We start from the raw sequence: 25,000 nt of genomic DNA on the forward strand, positions 1-25,000 counted from the left end.
TGTGTGTGTGTGTGTATGAATGTGTTAAGTGTGTGATTGTGTGTTCTGTGTGTGGTGTGTATGTGTACGTGTGTCAAGTGTGTGAGAATGTGTGGTGTGTGAATGTGTGGTGTGTGAATGTGTGTGCATGTGTGTCAGGTGAGAGTGTGAGTGTGTGTGTGTATGTGTTAAGCGTGTGATTATGTGTTGTGTGTGTGTGTTATGTGCACATGTATCAGGTCTGTGTGAATGAATGGTGTGTATGTGCATGTGTGTCAGGTGTGTGTGTGAGAGAGAGTGTGTGTGCGTGGCATCTGTAAGGCGCTTGTCAAGTGTGTGTGTGTGTGTGTGTGTGTGTGCGTATGTGGCACATGCAGGTGTGTGAGGTATATGTCAGTTGTGTGTATGTATGGTGTGTATATGTATGTGTCAGGTGTGTGTGTGTGTGTGTGTGTCAGGTATGTGAATGTGCACGTGTGTGTGTAGGGTGTGACTGAAGGTCAGCTGTGGACGACTCTCAGGACTCCATATCTTAACACACAGCAGACACCAAACTATCTCCCAGGCAACAGTGTCAGGAAAAACTCCACGGCAACAAGAGCCTCTGTGCCAGACTCCTCTGAGAGTCATTAGCATAATACACACACACACACACACACACACTTGCATGCACACACACACAAACATATTCAATTCATTCACAGTGAGATACTGAACAGACTTCTAGTGTATTTGTGTTGCATTTTACATTAATAATTATTAGAATTGGGCGTCACGGTGGCGTAGTGGGTAGCACAATCGCCTCACAGCAAGAAGGTCGCTGGTTCGAACCTCGACTGGGTTAGTTGGTGGTTCAATGAGGAGTTTGCATGTTCTCCCTGCATTTACGTGGGTTCCTTCCCCACAAATCTAAACAATCACTATAGGGGAATTGGGTAGGCTAAATTAACTGTAGTGTGTGTGTGTGTGTGTGTGTGAATGAGTGTGTGCGGGTGTTTCCCTGTGATGGGTTGCAGCTGGAAGGGCATTCGCTGTGTAAAACATGTTGGATAAGTTGGCGGTTCATTCCACTGTGGCGACTCCGGATTAACAAAGGGACTATGCCGACAAGAAAATGAATGAATGAATGTGATATGGAACTTAGGGTATTTATAATGGATCAGAAATGGTCTGATTGGTAAATCATAAATTAAATTAATGCGGGACCAGCTGCAAGCTATCATAAGCACCTGATCCTCTCGAAATTAGTTTATAAATAAACTTCACTTTACAGTATGGGATGTTCTGCTAAGTCTATACTGCATTTTAAGCATTTTTTACCACATAACCTATATATTCTGAATATTTCCATATTAAAATATGCATAATGAGGTCATTTAACAGCAAACTACAGCATCACATACAACTTCCACATGCAGCACATCAGTAAACAGATGAAATCATTTCATATAAAAATGCATAATAAATTTGACATCTACAGAGCTCAGCATATATAAGTACCCCCCTCGCAAGTCTCTTTTTAAAATCCATATTTTTAATAAGAAGCTCTACCATATTATATTTGTATATACATTAGATTAGTCAGAACTCAAGCCAAATCTGGAGCTTATCTAACAAAATAACTAGCAATAACACTCCAAAAACTAGTACAGCCAAATTTATGTCATAGAAAAATATTAAATACACATTTAAAAGAGGAAAAATCAAGAGAAGTAAAAAAAAATCTGACAAATTTATGTGAAATTTTGTAGGATTTAATTTATTTTTGCAAAATTCTGCTTGAATTTAATTGTATTATCTTTCAATTTCTAAATATGTTTGGTGACTACAATATTTTAATACATTTTAATAAATATTTTAAGAAATATATCTGTTTAATAAATCTGTTTTGTTTAAATGCAGCAAAAAACATTGTCTATATTCACTGAGAAATACTCAATTATGCTGAGCACTGTATATAAAATAGACTGAGCATGTGGAATTATATGTGCATTACAAACAAATGCATTGATTAAAGCACGCCTATAATTCCACATGCTCACTATATTTCTAAAGATATAGTAATTAACATACTTAACATTATGGGATGCTGCATATTTTGTGTTTTTCACCACATAGTCTATACATTCTGAATATTTCCATATTAAAATATGCACAATGATGTAATATAACAGCAAACTACAGCATCAATGCACCACTTCCTCATGCAGCACATCAGTAAACAAGCAGATGAAATGATTTCATATAAAAATGCAGCTATAAAGCAAACTATCATTGCATTGCTGACTACACAATATCATCACAACACTTGTGTCACAATATTATTGGGTTTAAATCTGTAATTACGTAAACACCAGTGGTGTCACTTGATGTTTCTAATGCGTAAAACACAAACATTAATGATCTTCCTCCACATACTGGTTTTTCAGGGTGTTTTCATCATGCAGTTGCATTTTGTACTCACAGATCTATTATATCATGCACTCATGAAGCATATAGGATGGTTTTGCACGTTGCTTTTCCAGGCTCACATTCATGATCCATAATATGCTGTGCTCCCCTTGATTACACACCTGTCCCTCTCTATTCATTTGCCTGTCTACTAGTCATGCAGATTCCACCCAGTGGTCAAATACAGAATTACAATGCAAAAACAAAAAACAAAACAAAACGGTTCTTATGAAAGCTGTTTTAATATTTCGCAATTTATAACTATTTTCCAACTTCAAATTATGACTGAAAATGAAAACGTTTCACCTTTTTTATATAATATTTAAAAAATAAATTTTTTAACATTTATGGGATTTTTTTTTTTACGGCAAGAAAAAAAGTTCAAAGGATGAACGAAAACAAACATGTTGCACCTTTTTCTATTCTTTTATTTCTATTCTATTTAAATAATTAAATACATATTGATGGGATTTTTTATGGCAACAGTATTTTTTTGTTATTATTATTTAATGCAACAATTAAATGCTCTAATAAACTACCATACTGACTAGTGTTCAAACACAGAATTACAATATAAACTGAAATCTTACCAAATATATTTTGATATTTTGCAATTTATTACCATTTTCCAAATTCAAAGGGTGACTGAAAATGAAAACTGCAACTTTTTCTATTCTATCATATATTTTTATTTATTTATTTAAATACATTTTATGTACATTTCTGGGATTTTTTTATCGCAAGGAAAAGCTTTTTTATTATCATTGTAACATTTTTTATAACATTTAAATGCTCGAATAAATGAACACACTGACTAGTGTTCAAACAACACAAACAAATACAAAACAAAACCTTTTGAAATCTGATTTTATATTTTGCAATTTTTTACCATTTTCCACCTTGAAATTATTACCTAAAACAAATACTTTGCATCTTTATCTATTCTGTTCTGTTCTGTTCTGTTCTGTTCTGATCTGTTCTATTCTATTCTGTTCTGTTCTGTTCTGTTCTGTTCTGTTCTGTTCTGTTCGATTCTATTCTATTCTATTCTATTCTATTCTATTCTACTTAATAATATAAATACTGATCCAGTCTGATCACCCGCTGGTGACCTTCTCACACCTGCAGCATCTCCATGATGGATGTCCAGCGTTCTCCAGCCTCCGGCGCATAGACTGCAGCTCTGCACAAGACGTTTGGCCAGAGGAGAAATGATCGTGGCCAACTGAGCCTGGTTTCTCTCACCTTTTTTTTTTTTTCTCTTTCACGTTGGTCAATTGATGAAAGTTGTTCCTCCACTGTCACCGGCTTGCTTGGATTGGGACTTGTGGAGCTGCACATCAATAGATTTGCTCTTCAGTGTTTGGACTGTCAGCAGTGAAACTTAAAGCACACTGAATTGAACTGAACTGAACTTCAACTCTTGACACAGTTTCAGTTTACTAGAACTTCTATGTGAAACTGCTTTGACACAATCTATATTGTAGACAAATAAAGATTCATTTAATTTAATACATTAAATATTAATTTATGGGATTTTTATGGCAAAAAAAAATCCTCTTCTCATTATTTTATTATATTTTTTACGCTTTCATGTATAGGACAGTAGAGAGTATAGACAGGAGAGCATGGGGAGCAGATAGAGGGAAAGAATTGGCATAGGACCACTAAGCCGTGAGCACTGGAGTGCATGTGTCGACGCACTCACCACTACACCATTTTATATTCTACTTTATTTTTTTCAGTAAAGAAACATTTCTCAGTTTATCTCGCTAAAATTACACTGTTGGTGTGCTTAATGAGATTTTCAAGCAGAAAAAACGACAAACACTTTTATATAAAGCTGTCATAAATATTGTGTGCATGCCGTCTTTGTTTTACTAACTTACTAGCTTACATAAAACCCCCTCAACACCACCATCTAGTGGTCAGTAAAGAAAACTGACTATTACGGAACTAAATAGTATTACAAAATCATAGCGATGAGTTGATATGGGCATTTGTGTATCAATAAACACCTTTAGCACAGCACGAGATGTTGACATTATATTTAATTTTATTTATTTGTATATTTAAAGGGCGGCGCGGTGGCTCAGTGGTTAGCACTGTCGCCGCACAGCAAGAAGGTCACTGGTTCCAGTCTCGGCTTGGCCAGTCGGCATTTCTGTGTGGAGTTTGCATGTTCTCCCCGTGTTGGTGTGGGTTTCCTCCGGGTGCTCCGGTTTCCCCCACAGTGCGAACACATGCGCTATAGGCGAATTGATGAACTACATTGGCCGTAGTGTATGGGTGTTTGTATGAATGAGTGTGTATGGGTATTTTCCAGTACCTGGAAGGGCATCCACTGCATAAAACATATGCTGGATAAGTTGTTAGTTCATTCCGCTGTGGTTACCACATATAAATAAAGGACTAAGCCGAAGTAGTATGAATGAATGTAAAGTATGTGTTCTGCTTTGCTATGTTCTGCTTTGCTGCTTTGCTTTAAAGTGTATTATAAATACAATTGAATTGATTTAAATGCAGTAATGTTGCAAAAAATACAGCAATATTATGGCGTATCAATATTTTCACACACTCTCAATAGTGAACATAACAAACTAGGGCACTCAGAGCTGAAGTGTGTCATGTAGTGCAGAATCCAGTTGCTGTCATGACTTTATCAGCGACGCTTCAGTGCTGTGATTCACTGTCAGATATTACAAATTGACAAATATTATCACTGACAGACACACACACACACACACACACACACACACACACACACACACACACACTCTCATCTGACTGCCACGCTGTGAGTAGTTGATGATCTTATGAGAACGAGAGACGCTGAATGTCAAATTAAGGGTATCAGAGGTGTGAGTGTGTGTATGTGTTAACAGGTGTGTGTGTGTGTAGTCATGTGAGGCTCCAGCATCTCACTCTCCCGGCAGGCAAACACTTATGTAGGTCATGCACAAAAAACCCGTCTGTGGGTCTGATCCAAAAACGAGTGCACTTCCCCACCGCCTGCCTTCCAAGACAACACTATTATAATAATGATAAGAATAATGAGAGACACTAACAGGAATAAGAGCACATCAGGGACTGATTTGAAGCGTCTATCATAGACAACAATGCACATAATGATCCACACACGGACAATTAATTAACACCTGCATTTATTAATCGAGCACTGTGTCACAATCGCCTCACAGCAAGAAGGTCACTGGTTCAAGCCCCAGCTGGGTCAGTTGGCATTTCTGTTTTGAGTTTGCATGTTCTCCCAGTGTTGGCGGGGTTTCCTCTGTGTGCTCCGGTTTCCCCCACAGTCCAAACACATGCGCTATAGGGGAATTGATTAACTAAATTGGCCGTAGTGTATGTGTGTGAATTGAAGAGTGTATGGGTGTTTCCCAGTGATGGGTTGCAGCTGGAAAGGCATCCGCTGCATAAAACATATGCTGGATAGGTTGGCGGTTCATTCTGCTGTAGCGACCCCAGAACAATAGGGAATAAGCCGAAATAGAAAATGAAGGAATAAATGAATTAACAGAGCAGGCAAACCTAACATTACAAATATATATCTAATATATGCTAATTATACATATAAATATAATATACAGTACACATTTATATACTCAATTATTCATGACAAGGTAACAATGCAGTATGTAAATATTCAAACAGATAATGTGTTTATTAGTTTTGCACTTACATATATATATATATATATATATATATATATATATATATATATATATATATATATATATATATATATATATATATATATAAAGCAATCAATATTTTAAATGTTTAAAGAATATTTGAATGCACCCACTTCCAATGCTATCACTGGAGAACATGCAAACTCCACATAGAAACGCCAACTGGCCCAGCTGGGACTCAACAAGTGACCTCCTTGCTGTGAGGCCACACTGAGCTATTATTTGATAAGTATTTTTTATTTAATAATATTAAAATTTAATTAAAAATTTTATTTTTTATTGTTTTACATGAATATCTCCTAATTTATTTTACAGTATTGTATCTTATTTTTGATTTATTTAACATTTATTATACTTATTTTATATTTTATTTTATTTTCATTTTATAATATACAGATATTTTATTTTTATTTCAAGAATGTTTTATCTACATAAAAATATCACTCATTTTAGTTCATGTATTTATTATTTTTACGTTATTATTATTTTATTTATTATTTTTAATTGATTATTATTTATTTTTATTGAATATTTTTTTAATTTATTCATTCATTCACTCATTTTCTTGTCGGCTTAGTCCCTTTATTAATCCGGAGTCGCCACAGCGGAATGAACCGCCAACTTATCCAGCATGTTTTTACGCAGCGGATGCCCTTCCAGCCGCAACCCATCTCTGAAAAACATCTACAGACACTCATTTACACACACACTCATACACTACTGACAGTTTAGCCAACCCAATTCACCTGTACCGCATGTGTTTGGACTGTGGGGGAAATCGGAGCACCCGGAGGAAACCCACACGCACGCATGGAAAACATGCAATTTTAAAATTTAATAATAAATTAGTTTTATTTCACTCATATATCCTTTTTTATTTGATTTGACATTTATTATATTTTATTATTTGATATTCTGATTATCTTGTTGTATTATTAGAGGCAGCACAGTGGCTCAGTGGTCGCCTCACAGCAAGAAGGTCATTGGTTCAAGTCCCAACTGGGTGTGTGTGAATGAGTGTGTATGGGTGTTTCCCAGTACTGGGTTGTAGCTGGAAGGGCTTCCGCTGTGTAAAACATATGCTGGATAAGTTAGCAGTTCATTCCGCTGTGGCGACCCCTGATTAATAAAGAGACTAAGCCAAATGAATGAATGAATGGTCTATTATTAATATGTGATGCAGAATCTGTCCAAGCCTCTCATGTCTCCTGTGAGCTCCTCTGTGACCCGAGCATTTATAGTTTCCCTCTCTAGTGTTTCTTCAGCACATTTTCCCCTTCACACTCCATTGCGTTCACCTCAGACTCTCTCTCACACACACACACACACATCCATTAGACTTAGAACTGGAAAATCATCCATCTCTCCGACTCTCTAAATAATGCACCATCTATATCCATTCAGAGGCGATCAGAGGCAGTAAAACAGCAGTGTTAATGATTGATCACAGCATTTTCACACCTGTAGATCATTCGCTTTGTCCAGAAACGGGATTAAAATTTTGTAAAATTGCTATAATGTTGATTTGCTTCAATGTTTTTGTTATATTTTTTACATTATCCACTTATACATACAACCACACATATAATATAAGCAGACTTTTGTCACAGTTATTAGTCAATAATGCAGTTAAAGTGGTCACGATAAGCATTAGTTTCTGTTAAAATGTATGATGTTATTATTATTTTATTTAGTGTTAGTCAGTATTTTTCAATCGGTTATTATTCTTATTTAGTGTTTATTTGTATTAAATATTTCTAAATTAAATTGAATAATTGTTATTGTTTTATTTATTCACTTTTCTTATATTTTATCTACATCTATAAAAATCCCTCATTTTATTTTATTATTTTTGTTTCATTTTCTAGTTTATTGTATAGATAATAAATAAGCCTTGTTTTATATTATACTAGAGATTGCTGTTGAACGCATGTGTTTATGCATTACTTTGTTATTATTATTTTATTTAGTATTTAATACTAATTTCTAATTAATTATTATTCTTTATTTATTATTTATTTTTATTTAGCAATTTTTAATTACATTAATTTAATTATTTTTAATTAAATTAATAATTTAATTATTTATTTTAATTATTTTACTAATATATCCTATTTTTTATTTTATGTTTCATTTATTATTGAAAATATTATAAATAAGCATTATTTTAATTATACTACAGGTTGCTGTTAAATGCTTGGGAGTGTGTGTGCTATTTTGTTATTATTATTATTTTCTGTTTATTATTACTATTAGTGTTATTTTTAATCGATTATTATTTTTAATTTGTTTTTTATTTTATAATTAAATGTAATAATTATTCTTTTTATTTATGTCACTCATATCTCCTTTTTTCATTTCGTTTATTTTATTTTTCATCTTATTTTATTTTTTGATGTCCAGATTTTTGTTACACATTCGAAAAATTCCTAATTTTATTTTATTATTTTTATATATTTTTTAATGTATTGTTATATTATTCATTATTTTTATTTGAATATAATTTTTATTTAGTGTTTCTTTTTATTGAATATTTCTAAATTGAATTGAATAATTATTATTGTTTTATTTATTTGACTTATATCTCCTATTTTTATTAACATTTATTTAATTTATTTTTTTATAATATCTTATTTTTCTAATGTCTAGATTTTGGATATACATTTAAATAGACTTTCATTTTATTTTATTATTTGTTTATTTTTTATTTATTATGTTATTATTATTTAATTCTGTATTTATTGTTTTTTAATTGATTATTGTTTTTTGTTAGTGTTTATTTTAATGTATTATTTTTAATTAAATCAATAAATTATTTAATTTATTTAAATAATATATCCTAATATATTTTTATTTTATTTACTATATTTATTTTATTTTTAATTTATTATTAGAAATAATACAAATAAGCATTGTTTTGTATTATACTACAGATTGCTGTTGATTGCTTGTGAGTGTGTGTGTGTGTGTGTGTGTGTGTGTGTGTGTGTGTACTGGCTTTGGTGGTTTACAAGGACAGTTTTTTGTATAATTAGATGATTATGACTAATTGTACTCTACTACAGTGGTTTACAGGGACATGCTGTGTGTCCTTTTAAATTAAAACACTTAAAATCATTCTTTAGGGGGTCTTTTAACATTCAAAATTTACTACAGGGTTGGTTTAGGGGTAGTGCTGGGGTATGGGCATTGATCATTCATTTTCTTCTCGGCTTAGTTCCTTTTATTAATCATAGGTCGCCACAGCGGAATGAACCGCCAACTTATCCAGCATATGTTTACCCTACCAGCCACAACCCAACACTGGGAAACACCCATACACTACTGCAGTCACACTCATACACATATCAATCCCCCTATAGTGCATGTGTTTGGACTGTGGGAGAAACCGTTGCACCCAAAGGAAACCCACACCAACATGGGGAGACCATGCAAACTCCACACAGAAACTTGTGTGAACTCATCCACTGTGCCCCCTGAGAAATATAGTAAGTAAGAGTAATTTTTACTGTATAAAATGCATTATGCCTCTGGAGAGTCCTCCTAAACCACCCATACCAACATGTGTGTGTATGTGTGTGTGTGCATCTCTGGAGGAGTGAAGATCAGACTCAGACAGAAGTGAAAACAGCTCTCTGAAGCACATTCACACTAAAGTATTAATAGCCGAGTCGTGGATGTGTGTTATTATGAGTGTTTGTGCATGTGTGTGTGTGTGTATTCTGTACAGATGTGACAACAGCACACTTCACAACTGCTTTAAACACAGTCCAGAACTCATCGATCTTCCATACGCCTGAGCTTCTCATCTTTAAACACTCGTCGTCTGTCATTTTACAGCACAACGAGATGCCGTTCCTAATCTATGTTCAGTTTGCGATGCTCAGGAACCTCTGGAAAAACAAAACGTGCTACAGAAATAATCATTTTCCTTTCATTATTCCCATATTCATCAGCGGTCACCACAGCAGAATGAACCACCAACTATTCCAGGATCTGTTTTACACAGCGGATGCCCTTCCAACGGCAACCCAATACTGGGAAACACCCATACACACTCATGCACACACACACACACACACACTAAAGCCAATTTAGTTCAATTCCCCTATAGTGCATGTGTTTGGACTGTGGGGGAAACCGAAGCACCCGGAGGAAACCCACGCCAACATGTTACGCTAACGTAATTTTAATGTTCTCTGGTATTGTGCTAATGTTTTGAGTGCTGTCATGCTAATATTCTCGCAGCAGTATTATGTAGATGTTGAATGATGTGAGATCTCTTTGGGCTTTGCCGATCTCCTAAATGTAAATAGATGGGGACGGGATAAATTTCAGAGGTTTCTTGTGTGTGTGTGTGTGTGTGTGTGTGTGTGTGTGTGTGTGTGTTTGTGTGTGTATGTGTGTGTTGTAAGAGCTTACACACGTTCAGGACATCTGTCAAGACCTGCGGGATGACAGCGGGACTCTCTTGCTCTTTCTGTCTTAGTGTGAGTGTGTGAGAGAGATTATGTGTGTATTTGTGTTGAGTGTGTGTGCGTGATTATGTGCTTATTTGTGTGTGAGAGAGTGTGTGTGTAAGATTATGTGTGCATTTGTGTTGAAAGAGTGTGTGTATGTGTGTATTTGCATGTCAAAATTTGTGTGTGTGTGTGTGTGTGTGTGTGTGTGTGTATATGTGTGTGTTGTATTTCTTACGTTGTGGGGATCAAATGTCCTCACAAGTATAGCAATACGAGTCAATTTTTGTGGAGATTTTTTTTTCATGAGAACGTCTCTTTGTATGTGTGTGTGCGCTTTTGTATTTCTTAAGTTGTGGAGATCAAATGTCCCCACAAGTATAGCAATACCAGTCAATTTGACCTTGTGAAGATTTTTTTTATGAGAAGAACGACTCTTTGTGTGTGTGTGTGTGTGTGTGTGAGTGAGAGAGAGAGAGGGAGATCATGTATGTTTGTATTTGTGTGTATTTACTTATGAGTGTGTTTTTGTGTGTGTGTTTGAGTGCGAGTATGTGCATCCAAGCATGTGTTTTAGACTGTGTGTGTGTTTGAGTGTTTAGACTGTGTGTGTGCTTTTGTATTTCTTACTTTGTGGGGATCAAATGTCCCCACAAGTAGGCTATAGCAATACCAGTCATTTTTGACCTTGAGAAATTGTGTGTGTGTGTGAAAGAGAGAGAGAGAGAGAGAGAGAGAGAGAGAGAGAGAGAGAGAGAGAGAGACTACGCGTGCGTGAATGCATTTCTTTCAACTGTGTGTGTGAGTGTACAGTAGGAACCACCATGCCTGACGTCAACAATCGGTGGATTGCGAACAGCAGTGTGAAGCAGATGGCTCATATGACCGTAAACAGATCACACACACACACACACACACACACGCACACACACGCGCACACACGCGCACACACGCGCACACACGCGCACACACACGCACACACACACACACACACACACACACACACACACACACACACACACACACACACACACACACACACACACACACACACACACACACACACACACACACACACACACACACACACACACACACACACACACAGGGATGAAAAAAATTCCGCACAAGGTCAAATAAACTGGTATTGATATACTTGTGGGGACATTTTGGTCCCTACAATGTACAGTAAGAAATGCAAAACACACACACGCACACACACAGATTTTAATCTCGTGCTTGGACACACATTTACATACACACACTCACTCACAAAGATGTTATGCAAAGTCAAAAGACTCTGCACATGAGCAAAAATGAATCAGAATCAAATGCATGAGCAGTTGACTCTTATGAGTTGATTCTTTCAGTGAATCAATCTGAAAGAATCAAGACAAGTCGGTAGTTCATGAATGTCTTGCGTCGCTCTCATAGTTCAGATTTTATAGCAATACTTTTATTAATTTGCAAGTTTACATTAATCTTATTTTGTTTCAAGGTTATGAAGTGTGTGTGTGTGTGTGTGTGTGTGTGTGTGTGAGAGAGAGAGAGAGAGAAATGCATTAAAGATGCTCTGGTGTTGAAGAGAGCCCTGAAAGCTTGATGTGACGTGAAGATGTGAGTGTAATGGAGGTCAGATGATGCTGTCAAAGCCCCATCCAGCTTCATGAGAGAGCATGAAATGAATTAAACAGCACCCACAGAGGAGAGAGAGCTCTTATAATGCGCTGAACACACATGGAAAACACACAGCAAACACTTCAACAGCACAATCACGGTTTTATTCGGTGTAGAAATATACAGCTTAAGTCAGAAGTATGAATTATTCGCCCTCCTGTGTAATTTTCCCCAATTTCTGTTTAACGTTAACATGTTTTCAGCACATTTCCAAACATAATAGTTTTAATAACTCATTTCTAATCACGGATTATTTTATCTTTGCCATGATAACAGCACATCATATTTGACTAGATATTCTTCAAGACACCAGTATTCAGCTTAAAGAGACGTTTAAAGGCTTAACTAATTAAGACAATAACATTTAAGGCCAATTTAATTAATCAATTCACCTATAGCGCATGTGTTTGGACTGTGGGGGAAACCGGAGCACCTGGAGGAAACCCACACCAACACGGGGAGAACATGCAAACTCCACACAGAAATGCCAACCGACTCAGCTGGGACTCGAACCAGCGACCTTCTTGCTGTGAGGCAACAGTGCTAACCACTGAGTCACTGTGCCGCCCCAAATAATAGAACATTTGAAAATAAATTTAATTAATTAAATGAGGTATTTTTCAAATGTAAATAAAATATTTTTAATTTTCAACAAATTTTACATGCTAAAAAAATAAAAAGTATGATATATAAGTGAAATAAATAAATAAATAATTAAATTAAATATGAAAAAATATAAAAATAAATAATAAATAAGTCAATTTAAAATAATAAATACTAAATAAAATAACATAAAAATAATAAATAAAATAAATTGAGTGAATAATCTTTTTTAAATGCAGATAAAGTATTCTGTACTTCTGTAATCTGTATAATAAAAGATGGGATAAAATAAAATGAAAAATAAAATGTAAAATAAAATATGACGAATGTTAAATAAAATAAAAATTGGATTTATAATATAAAAAAATAACCGTTACATTAAATAAAAAATATTTTATAAAAATAAATAATAAATGATAATCATTTAAAAATAATAAAAAATAAATGAAATAATAATAACATGAAATTATAAATAAAAGGTATAAATAAATAAAACTAAATGATTGTTGATCTTTTTAAATGTTGATAAAATATTCTTAATATAATCTGTATATTAAAGAAATAAAATAAAATGAAAAATAAAATCTGAAATAAAATAGGAAATATAAGTGAAATAAAAATAATTTAAAATTACCCTATTAAATTAAAAATATTTAATAAACTAAATAACAAATAATAATCAATTAAAACTAATAAACACTAAATTAAATAACAATAAAATAAAATAATAAATAGAAAAATAATAAACAATAAATAAATTAAACAGAATGAGTAATCATTATTTTAAATGTAGATGAAATATTCTTAATATAAACTGTATATTATAAAATAAAATGTAAAATAAAAAATAAAATTAATTATAGCATAAATACAATAAAAAATAAGAAACAATTCTGTAGAATAAATTATAAATATATTCAAGTAAAATAATAAAAAATTTAATATTACATTAAATGAAAAAGATAAAAATATTATTTAAATTAAATGTAAAAATATTTTTACATATATAATATAATATAATCAAAATAAACTGAACAGACAGTCATCATAAATCTCCGAGTGTGTAATTATGTTTGTGTGGCACAGTGTGTCTGTTTGTGTGTCTCTGTAAGTGTGCCTCTGAGGATGTGAAAGTGTGTGTGTCTATGTTTGTGTGTATGTGTGTGTGTGTGTGTATGTGAAAAACCCTCCCAGAAAACAGCGACAGAACTTAGAGATAAATGATAAATCAGTGTGATCTCATTCTGTCACTTCAAGCACAGTTTCTAGGGGGGAAAGGCAATAATCACTCATTACATCTGACTAAATCTTTACGACTGTAATTCAAAGAGTAAAGCACAAGGATTAAAAACACCAATGTCACAAATGTCTTTTTGCTCTGAAGTTTCTCAGATGAAGCTCTTCAAACTAAACAGACACAAAAATGTGTGTATTTAATGAAGGAAGCAAAAACACAGGAGAAAAGCTGATTAAAAACACTCAGAGGCACTCGATTCTGTAGACTTTCACTGCATAAACAAAATATTCAGATTATAAAATCACTGTAAAAACAATTAAGCACAAACACACACTGTTCACACACAAAACCAAATGACTAAACACATACTGTACAATCCTGAATTTCCCAGTTTCAACAAGTAATTATTTTATGAGGAAAATAATAACAACAACAAATACAACAAACAAACAAATAAACAGATGCAATTTAATATTTAGAAAGATATAACAATAATAATAATAATAATAATAATATTAATAATAATAATAATAATAATAATAATAATATTAATATAGCATAATTATAATTATTAATATATTAACAAACAAACAAAAAAAATTAATAAACAAATAAAAAAAGTATATTTTATAAGATATGGTGATTCATTCCGCGGTGGCGACCCCAGATTTATAAAGGGAATGAATTTAGTAAGATATAATAATAGCAAATAATAACAACATTAAAATAACAACAACAACAATAATAGAAATAATAATAATAATAATAATAATAATAATAATAATAATAATAATAATAGAGTACTTACAATTATCAATATATTAATAGTTTTTTTATTTTTTTATTTATCAATATCAACCCTTAATTTATTATTTTCTGGAAACAAACCAACAGAGAAAAAAATAGATTTCATATTTAGTAAGATATAATAACAGCATTAATAACAATAATATTAGTAACAATAATAAACATCAACATCATCATCCTTATAATAATAATAATAATAATAATAATAATAATAACAATAATTATAGCAACAACAACAACAACAACAATAACAATAATAATAATTATAATAATAATAATTATAGCAATAATAACAACAACAATAATAACAATAATAATAATAATAACAATAATTATAGCAATAATAATAATAATAATAATAATATTAATATTAATAATAATAACAACAACAACAATAATAATCATAAATTAATTCATTCATTCCTTCATTAATAAATAATTAAGCAATTCAGTGTTTTCCAGTACTGGTTTGCAGATGGAAAAGCATCCACTGCGTAAATCATATGCTGGAATAGTTGGCGGTTCATTCTACTGTGGCGACCCCTGATTAATAGACTAAGCCGACAGCAAATGAATGAAAAGTAATTCAGTAATTGTCTTTTTTTACTGAAATAATGATTCAAAATTAAGCGAGTTCTTCCTTAAAACAAGCAAAATAATCGACCAACGGGGGAAGATAACTAATATATTTTTTTTTCCTTTTGACATGATATAATTTAGCTTAACCCACTGGCAGATTATTTAGCTTGTTTTAAGGAAAAACTCAATTCATTTTAACATATTATTTCAGAAAGCAAGCCAATATATGTTGGTTGTCCAGAAAATGCTTCTTAATTTAAACATTTTAAGATATGTGGATTGGAAACACAAAATCTAAATAAGAAAAGCCTTTTTTTGCAGTGTAGATGGTGAAAAAACTTTATTATAAGCAGCAATACAGCCAAAGTGCTTGACAAAAGCAGCTCGGTTAAATATCAATCATATTTACACTATTATAATTTTTTATTATTGTGTTAGTAATAGGCGAGCCGGCGTGTTAGATGAAGAGAGCTTTCAGAAACACTTAAGCCGTGTTCATGTTTCAGTACATAAATGATGAGTTTATTTATGATGTATGAAACACACTATACAATATACCGTAAGGTTATACAGCACATCATTATCATTTGGCTATTGAGTTCCCTACACAAAAGCATCCAATTAGATTACATACAGCTCAAGTCAAAATTATTCACCCTGCTGTGAATTAATCAAATATTTCCCAAATGATGTTGAACAGATGCAGGACATTTTCACAGTATTTCCTATAATATTTTTTCTTCTGGAAAAAGTCTTATTTGTTTTATTTCAGCTAGAATAAAAGCAGTTCTTAATTTTTTAATCCATTTTTTCTGCAGATTTGTTTCTTCACATTTCTAATCATATTAGTTTTAATAACTCATTTCTAATAACTGATTTCTTTTATCTTTGCCATGATGACAGTAAATAATATTTGACTAGATATCCTTCAAGACACTAGTATTCAGCTTAAAGAGACACTTAAAGGCTTCACTAGGGTAATTAGCATTGGTGTAGTCCTTGCTATACGCACGTATACTCAGTAGGCCTACTTTTTTCCACAAGCTGTTTGGGTATTGCGACTTCTGAGGATCATACCCTCAGTATACTCGCTTGTTTTGGTGATTAGACTTCCCTAATTTTTGTGTATTAAGTTTGAGTATTTGAGTTTTTTGAAGATCACAACAAATCAGCTGAATGATGTCTGAAACGTTCAAGTAAAATTATAAAACAGCATGGTCGTTGCTTTAGCCCTCCTATATTTCCATTATATATATTTTCCGATTACCTTATGAACTGTACTAAATGATCGCCACAGTCCCCTTTAAATTTGATATAAAAATTGAGGCAAAATCCCGCTCATCAGCTATAAGCATAAATCATTAAAATTTGTTTAAATATTTTTCTTTTTTAAATGGATTGATCACTCAAAAAAACCCAAAAGAAGATATTTTGGAGAAAGCTGGACACCTGCAACCATTGACTTCCATAGTATTTGCTTTTTCTTCTTTGGAAGTCAATAGCTACAGGAAACTGATGTTTAGTATATCTAATGAATCAAAGACACATTTACTTTCGTCGTTTCTTTGCCTACTTTTAAAATTTGGATTGGGTGAGTAATAGTACACCACCTTTTTGTTTTAGGACTACACCACTGGTAACAGTCACGTGCACACATAGGGCTCAACCTGTGCAGTGCACATGCCTTTTTTAGTCTTTGATAGAAAGCGCCTTTCCAAAATGATCAAAAGTGCGCCCGCGACGCGACACACCCTCCGTCCCGCCCTTCAGTAGGCGCGCGACAACACCACTCTTGAGTACCCGCGCTCAACCCACCCCCTACCCCCGCTTTACAGTACGCGCAACAACACAGCTGATCAGAACGCGCGCGACAACACAGCTGATCAGAACGCGCGCGACAACACAGCTGATCAGAACGCGCGCGACAACACAGCTGATCAGAACGCGCGCGACAACACAGCTGATCAGAACGCGCGCGACAACACAGCTGATCAGAACGCGCGCGACAACACAGCTGATCAGAACGTGCGCGACGACGACGACAACAATAACAACAACGACGACAACAACAACAATAACAACACCCCCCCCCCCCAACCCGCCCACCCCCGCTCTTCAAAAAATGTATCCTGCACATGCCCTTTGGACGGTCTCTGCACGGGCCTGATTGGTAATAGGGTAAAGTTAGGGTAATTAGGCAAGTCATTGTAAAACAGTGGTTTGTTCTGGAGACAATCTAAAACTAATATTGCTTAAAGGAGCTAATAGCATTGAGCTTAAAATAGATTTAAAAAAATTAAGAACTGTTTTCATTCTAGCCGAAATAAAACAAATAAGACTTTCTCCAGAAGAAAAAATATTATATATTATATTATTACATTATTTACCCTCGCTCCATTAAATATATTTTGAGAAGTATTTAAAAATATATAAATATTTCACAGGGGGGCTAATAATTAACTGCACACGTGTGTCATAAGTGATGATAAAATTATTAACAACAAAATTCAGTGTTGTATTGATGCATATGTAGGATTTAGAACAGAGCTTGAATCTAAATAGTGGAGCCAATTCCAGACACACAAACCAGCCACACTGACCTATATTTGCCTTATTTTATGTATCGGCACACAAAGCGAACCTGGTTGAGCAGCAAACGAAACAAAGCCACTGCAAGAGAAAGAAAGAGAGAGAGAGCGAAGAAAATCACAGTCTAGACTCTCATTAATATTATTACTACACTGAGCCTCTACTATACGCTCGGGTCACAAATCACTGTAATTATTATTACTCGACGGCAGCCGCTTGAAAATGCCACCTGACATCAAAAGCTTCACATTAAACTGTGCAAGATGGGGATAATAATGACTGTAAAGGTTTAAATAAACACATATCACTATTATAAGTTATAAGTTGGATAAGTTGGCGGTTCATTCCGCTGTGGCAACCCCGAATTAATTAAGGGACTAAGCCGACAAGGAAATGAATGAATGAATTTTTTACACAGCGGAGGCCTTCCAACTGCAACCCTGTACTAGGAAAACACCCATACACTCCCACATTCACACACACACTCATACACTATGGCCAATTTAGTTCTTGAAGCAAAAAGCAAGAAGGTCGCTGGTTCGAGTCCCAGCTATGCCAGTAGGCATTTCTGTGTGGAGTTTGCATATTCTCCCCATGTTGGCGTGGGTTTGCTCCGGTTTCCCCCACAGTCCAAACACGTGCGCTACAGGAGAACTGAAAAGGCTAAATTGGCAGTAGTGTATGAGTGCATGTGTGTGAATGTGAAAGTGTATGGGTGTTTTCCCAGTACTAGCTTGCAGCAAAAAAGGCATCCACTGCGTAAAACATATGCTAAAACAGTTGGCGGTTCATTCTACTGTGGTGATCCCTAATAAATAAGGCACTAAGCTGAAGGCAAATGAGCGAATGATTGAACTAAATGAGGACGCTCATCGAGTGAAAGCATGTGCGTGTGTGTGTGTGTGTGTGTGTGTGTGTGAGAGTCAGACCAACTTCAGCAGACGCTCGAGTCTCTGAGTGTCATTGAGATAAAGTGACTGCTAATGCTAACACAGCGCTAGTTAAACCTGGACTAGCAGTTCAACTCGACAGGATAATTATGGAGAGCAGGAGCGGAGTGAAGAGGCTTCACTTAATGGAGTGTATTTACACACCAGCGTCGAGAATGAAGGGTGTTAAATGTCAGCTTTGTGACTCAGTCTAGTGTACATGAAAACCACACCGCCTGACAGAGACACAGAGACAGCGCACACACTGTTTAACCTTGCTCTGCGCAAGCTCATATTTTACAATTACACTCACTTTGGTGTGCGTCTCTCTCATTCATCTTTAAGATGAGGCAGGGGTCACCAAAACTTTTCTGTAGGGACCAGGCTTATTGGAAATAGAGTGGGGGAATTAAGTACTAAACACGTCATCATTTCTCTCAGAAAACATGCTTCTAAAAGTCCTGTTGACTTGAAATCTTTCCCAGATGTTGGGAACAACCAAAGGAAAAAATCTAATTAGTTTACAAGTGACATTATGCGTAATAAAAAGAAATGACACAGGGAAAGAGTGTTGAACACGTGAAGAAAGGGAGGTGTAGTTCGGCAGTGAAAGCCCAGACAGCAGCTGAAATCTCTCAGTTGTTCTTCAGCAACTCTCTGTCTTTCCTCAGTGTAAATGAATATCAGCTGCTTCCGTGCAACATCTACATTAGCAGGAGGATGAAACCAGGGTGGACATTTTAGCATCCGAAACACAGCCAAGGAGACTCTCAGATGCTTTCAGAGAAAGAAAATCAAGCTGTTGAATGGCCCACCCAATCACCTGACCCCAATCCAATTAAAAATATGAATAAAGCTCAGATTGAATAGACGAGACCCACAAAGCCATCAAGATTTTTACACTCTGTTGAAGTCTGTGAGAAATTCACCCCTAAGCTATGCATGTGACTTCATTCTCTATATGAGAGGTGTCTTCAAACTGCCATCACCTAAAAAGCCTTTTATATTAAACACATTTCAGTAGTTCAGCACTTTCTCCTTGTGTTATTCCAGTACATATAACTAATTTTTTCAGATTTATTTTGTTTGGTTTTATTTTCATGTTTGTATAGTTTGGGTTTTTACCAAAATCTGGTTCAACTCCATGTCAACAGCTCATTTAGAAATATTATGCCTATGAAAAAACATGACGTGTTCAGTACTTATTTCCCCCACTGTGTGCCCAGGGATACATTTTTAAAAAGTTTTAAATTTTTAAAAAGTTTTAAAAGTTTAAATTTTTAAAACGAGAAATATGGGGGCTATAAATATAGGATCATTTAAGTTTTTCATTTTTTTTATGGATTTTCACAACAATACAGACATAACTAAACACCTTCAAAAGATTACACATAAAACGGCACTATCCTACATTAAACAGATCAGAAAAGAATGACTATGACATTGCTTGTTTTTCAGATAACAATACAGTTACAATATTCCTTTTTGCATATTAGGGTAAAGACCAGGTTCCAAATAACCCAAATATGTCCAAACTTGAAAATACTTTCAGTATTTAAGGGTGAAATGTTCCAGAGGAGTTAACTCAAAATTTTCCTGTGGCAACCTTTAAGTGTTGGAGATTCATCACTAACACAATAAAGTAAAATATTTTTTTTCTGGCGACAAAGGTTAATATATTATACATATTACAATAAATATACACAATTCAAAGTGCTTTACTTAAACAAGAATAAAAAAGACAAGTATAACAAAATCAAAACAAATTTTAAAATGATTAAAAACAGATAAAAACGTGTTAAAATGTGTTAAAACAGGTTATAAAAGAACGAAAAAGAAAAGGGAGACACAATAGTGTGATCTGTTGGATGTAGCGCAGTGCTCACTCAGTAAAGGCACAGCTAAACAGATGTGTTCAGTCTTGATTTGAATGTGTCCAATGTTGGAGCACATCTGAAGCTGATTCCAGCAGCGAGGGGCGTTGTGGCTGACAGCGGATTTCCCCTGCATTGAACTCTTGGAATTTCTAGTTCATATGATCCTAAAGATCGAAGTGATCTGTTGGGTTTGTATTCAGTGAGAATATCTGTAATGTATTGAGCGCCTAGGCCATTTAGTGATTTATAGACAAGTAATAATACTTTAAATCTATTCTGAATGTAACTGGGAGCCAGTGTAAAGACCTGAGGACAGGTGTGATGTGCTCTGATTTCCTGGCTCTGGTCAGAATCCTGGCTGCAGCGTTCTGGATGAGCTGCATCTGTCTGACCAATAGTAATACAGACCGACAGAGACAGTGCGCAGAAGTATAAAAGCACAGCTATGTGCGTTGTATGCGCCGTGGTTTGACGAAGAAGTATAAACCAGGCTTAAGTGGACGCAAACTATTTATATGGGCTGAATTTAAACAAACAAATTGAGTTGAACACTACTCAATTTAATTAGTTTGCTTAAATTCAGCTCATCATAAATTATTTGCAACCATTTACCTTAAATATTTGAGTAAATCCAATCAATCATTCTTTCAGTGCAGACCGAGTGACAGCAGATTACATCCTGCATTCATCAAGAACTACGGAGATGCTCCTGAAGGTGAATGTTTTGAGGAGGAAAGTGAAATAGAAGTTGTTTACAGCGGTTTCACAGCTTTCTGGGAGAAAGACGAGCCGTTTATGGGTTGATTCAGCATGTGACGGTAAAGGACGCGCGGGTCACTCGGATAAGACGGAGAGGTCGTGGTGATTGCATCAGTTTTGTCCCAGTTTGGAGTTTCAGGATGAGAGGAAGAAACATTATGATCTAGAAGACTGCAGAGAGCACACAGCGTTCATAACAGCAGCCAGAAAACACAGAGGAGGAGAACAGAAAGGCCAACAGAGGGGGAAATGGAAGAAATTAAAAAATAAAGGGGAAATAATTAAAAGAAAAGTCAAACTACTGTAAATAAAGAGAGGAACAGAAGAGAGAAGAGAAGCTGACAGCAATCCTGATGAAAGCTAACAAACGTTGAGTGTAAATGTGTGCGTGTGTGTTCGATTCAGCCCTTGAGCTCAACACAGGCTGTGTGTTTGATGAAAACGGCTTCCCATTTTAGCTTCAAATAAGATTTCTGTACACCTGAAGCGGGTCTGGAGAAAAACACACTCTCTCATCTTGAGCTGTGCTCACTGCAGAGGTGCGAGTGACCTCTGTTTGACCTCCCATGAGGCCGAGCGGCACCCAGAGCGCTATATATAGTTCACTTTTGAAGAAACAACTACAGCAATAAATATATACGTGCATGAGAACTGCTGGTGAAGATGATGCAAATGACATGTGTGCGGATCCAAGACGGACTAAAATAAGAGCTCTTGATCAAATCTGAAGGGAGATGAGCCATGCTAACTTTAGTTTTTTTGCAAAAGTATAATCAATACGCTTATGAATAAAATGGGTAGGGTCAGACATAATCTGCGCATTTATGTGGAGTTATTTTGGGAGTGTCATAACTAAAAATGTAATATATAAAATAAATAAAATAATCCCTTTTTAACTTTTATTTAAGGTTTACAATGCAAATCCATCTAGATCAGAATTGGGCAAACTACGGCCCACGGGCCATATGCGGCCTGCTAAACACTTTCATCCTGCCCGCGAGGGAGTTTTAAAAAAGTTCAGAGTAACAGTTTGGTTCAGAATTAGTAAATTAATGACGCATAACAAGTAAACGCCATGTGATGGTAGTATTGCACGCAGTACAGTTAGCACAACCAGTAGAATTAGAACACACTCTTAGATATTAAGATGCACTCGACCGTTAATGACTGAAAATGAGTCTATGTCTATATATTTGTGCAAAAGTGTGTCTATATATGTGTGTTCGTCTCTCTTTCTCTGTGTGTGTTTGTGTGTCTCTGTGTGTTTGAGTGAGTGAATTAGTGAATTAATGAGTGTGTGTGAGTGTGTGTCTATATATTAGTCAATATATGTGTGTGTGTGTGTTTTTTTTGAGTGAATGAGTGAGGAAATATACAAGTTTGTCTATATATTTGTGTGTGTCTGTGCATACACGTCTGTGTGTATTTGTGTATGTTTGAGTGGGGGAATGAGTGAGTGTGTCTATATATTTGTCTCTATATATTTGTGTGTGTGTGTGTGTGTTTGTGTGTGTTTGAGCGAATGAGTAAGTAAATGTACAAGTATGTCTATATATTTATCTATATAATCAATGTGTGTGTCTTTATATTTGTCTATATATATATATATATATATTTGTCTATATATATATATATATATATGTGGGTGGGTGTGTTTTTTGAGTGAATGAGTGAGTAAATGTACAAGTATGTCTATATATTTATCTATTTAATCAATGTGTGTGTCTATATATTTGTCTATATATATATATATATATATATATATATATATATATATATATATATATATATATATATATATATGTGGGTGGGTGTGTTTTTTGAGTGAATGAGTGAGTAAATGTACAAGTATATCTATATATTTGCATGTGTGTGCATACACATCTGTGTGTATGTGTGTACGTTTGAGTTGCTGAATGAATGTGTGTGTCTATATATTTGTCTATACATATATAATTTTGTGTGTGTGTTTTGAGTGAATGAGTGAGTAAATGTACAAGTATGTCTATATATTTGTGTGTGTGGGCGTACACGTCTGTGTGAGTGTACGTTTGATTGAGTGAATGAGTGTGTGTTTGTGTTTATATATGCGTGTGTGTGATTGAGTAAATACACGTGTGTGTATATTCGTGCACGTAGGTGAATGAGCAAATGAGTGTGTGTATATTCGTGTTTATATATTCAGTTATGTGTGAGTAAGTGAGTGAGCGAGTGTGTGTGTGAATGGTAAGTGCATATATCTGTGTGTGTGCGTGTGTGTATGGCTTCATTAAGGCTGTGTTTCTCTCTTTTTGAAGCTAAGCGAGGACTTAAAAGCAGTGTGTGCGGATGCGGGGAAAAATCCTGCTATGCAATTATCACAGCAACAAAAGACAGTCCTGCGTTTCAGAGCGGCCGCAGCGAGCGCGCTAATGCGAGAGTGTGTGTGTGTGAGAGAGATTCAAACCAGCTTTACATGAAAGCCAAACAAACCCGTCAGTGCGGATGGACAGCCTGTTTAACGCGGCACCCTGCGATCTGTTTCATTTCCCCACACATCTCTCTGTTTTACACCTACAGCAGTTCAGCAGCCAGAGAGACAGATCTGTAATTACTGTCTCACACTCAACGGACACGCAGAAACATTTCCAGGACAAGCCCAACGCTGGACTCTGGGATGAAAGCAGCGGTCAGTGTGTCGCGTGTTTGCTTATCAAAACATTAGATGTGGCTAATAATATTAAGTCAATCCTAATTGCAGTCACATTACAAAATTCACATATGAACGTGTCACATGTGCACAATCATCCTCATGGTTGTTTATTCTGGGATGCCAGATGTTCTGATTCTCATTCATTTTCTCAAACATCTCAATATCACCCACTTTCAATGTTTCCACTGGATTGAATGGGCGTTATCAGTGGTGGGCGTGATACATTTGGGCCAGTAGGGGCCTTCTGCATCTACTGGTAGGCTCAGAAGGCTGTTATCATCCATCCAAATGGTTAATCAGCAATATTAATAGAGAAGACTCCAGATCCAGATTTGTTTTTACATTACTGTGACGGTTGGGTTTAGGGTTGGGGTAGACGTTTACAATACAATTAATGGGACATTCAATAAATAATATAAATAACTCTTCTTAACTTCCAGCCACAGCCGTATGTGATCTATAGTTGATTAACCATGTGGATGGAAGATGACAGCCTTCTGAGCCTACTAGTAGGTGCTGATCATCTAATAACCACGCCCATTCAATTGAGTGATAACATTCGCACCGGCTGTCGGTATGGCACTGTAAGTGGTGCAAAAATGAAAGCATCATGAAGCAAGCTACCATTTTTGGATGCATAAAGACTTA

General features: G+C 34.9%; 1 protein-coding gene across 13 annotated transcripts in view; it reads right to left on the reverse strand.

Moving 5' to 3' along the window:
- kcnc2 (potassium voltage-gated channel, Shaw-related subfamily, member 2) overlaps positions 1-25,000 on the reverse strand; it is a 139,056-nt gene that overhangs the window by 106,959 nt on the left and 7,097 nt on the right. For 6 of the 13 annotated variants that reach the window (XM_073945388.1, XM_073945382.1, XM_073945385.1 and 3 more), the window contains exon 1: positions 2,444-2,550. The exons of the other annotated variants lie outside the window; for them this stretch is intronic. The gene's annotated coding sequence lies outside the window, so the exon portion shown is untranslated. Of the gene's footprint in view, positions 1-2,443; positions 2,551-25,000 lie in introns of those variants that run through there. 13 annotated transcript variants of the gene reach the window in all.

Source organism: Danio rerio, chromosome 4 (genome assembly GCF_049306965.1).
Source record: "Danio rerio strain Tuebingen ecotype United States chromosome 4, GRCz12tu, whole genome shotgun sequence".
In the NCBI taxonomy this organism is placed as follows: Eukaryota; Metazoa; Chordata; class Actinopteri; order Cypriniformes; family Danionidae; genus Danio; species Danio rerio.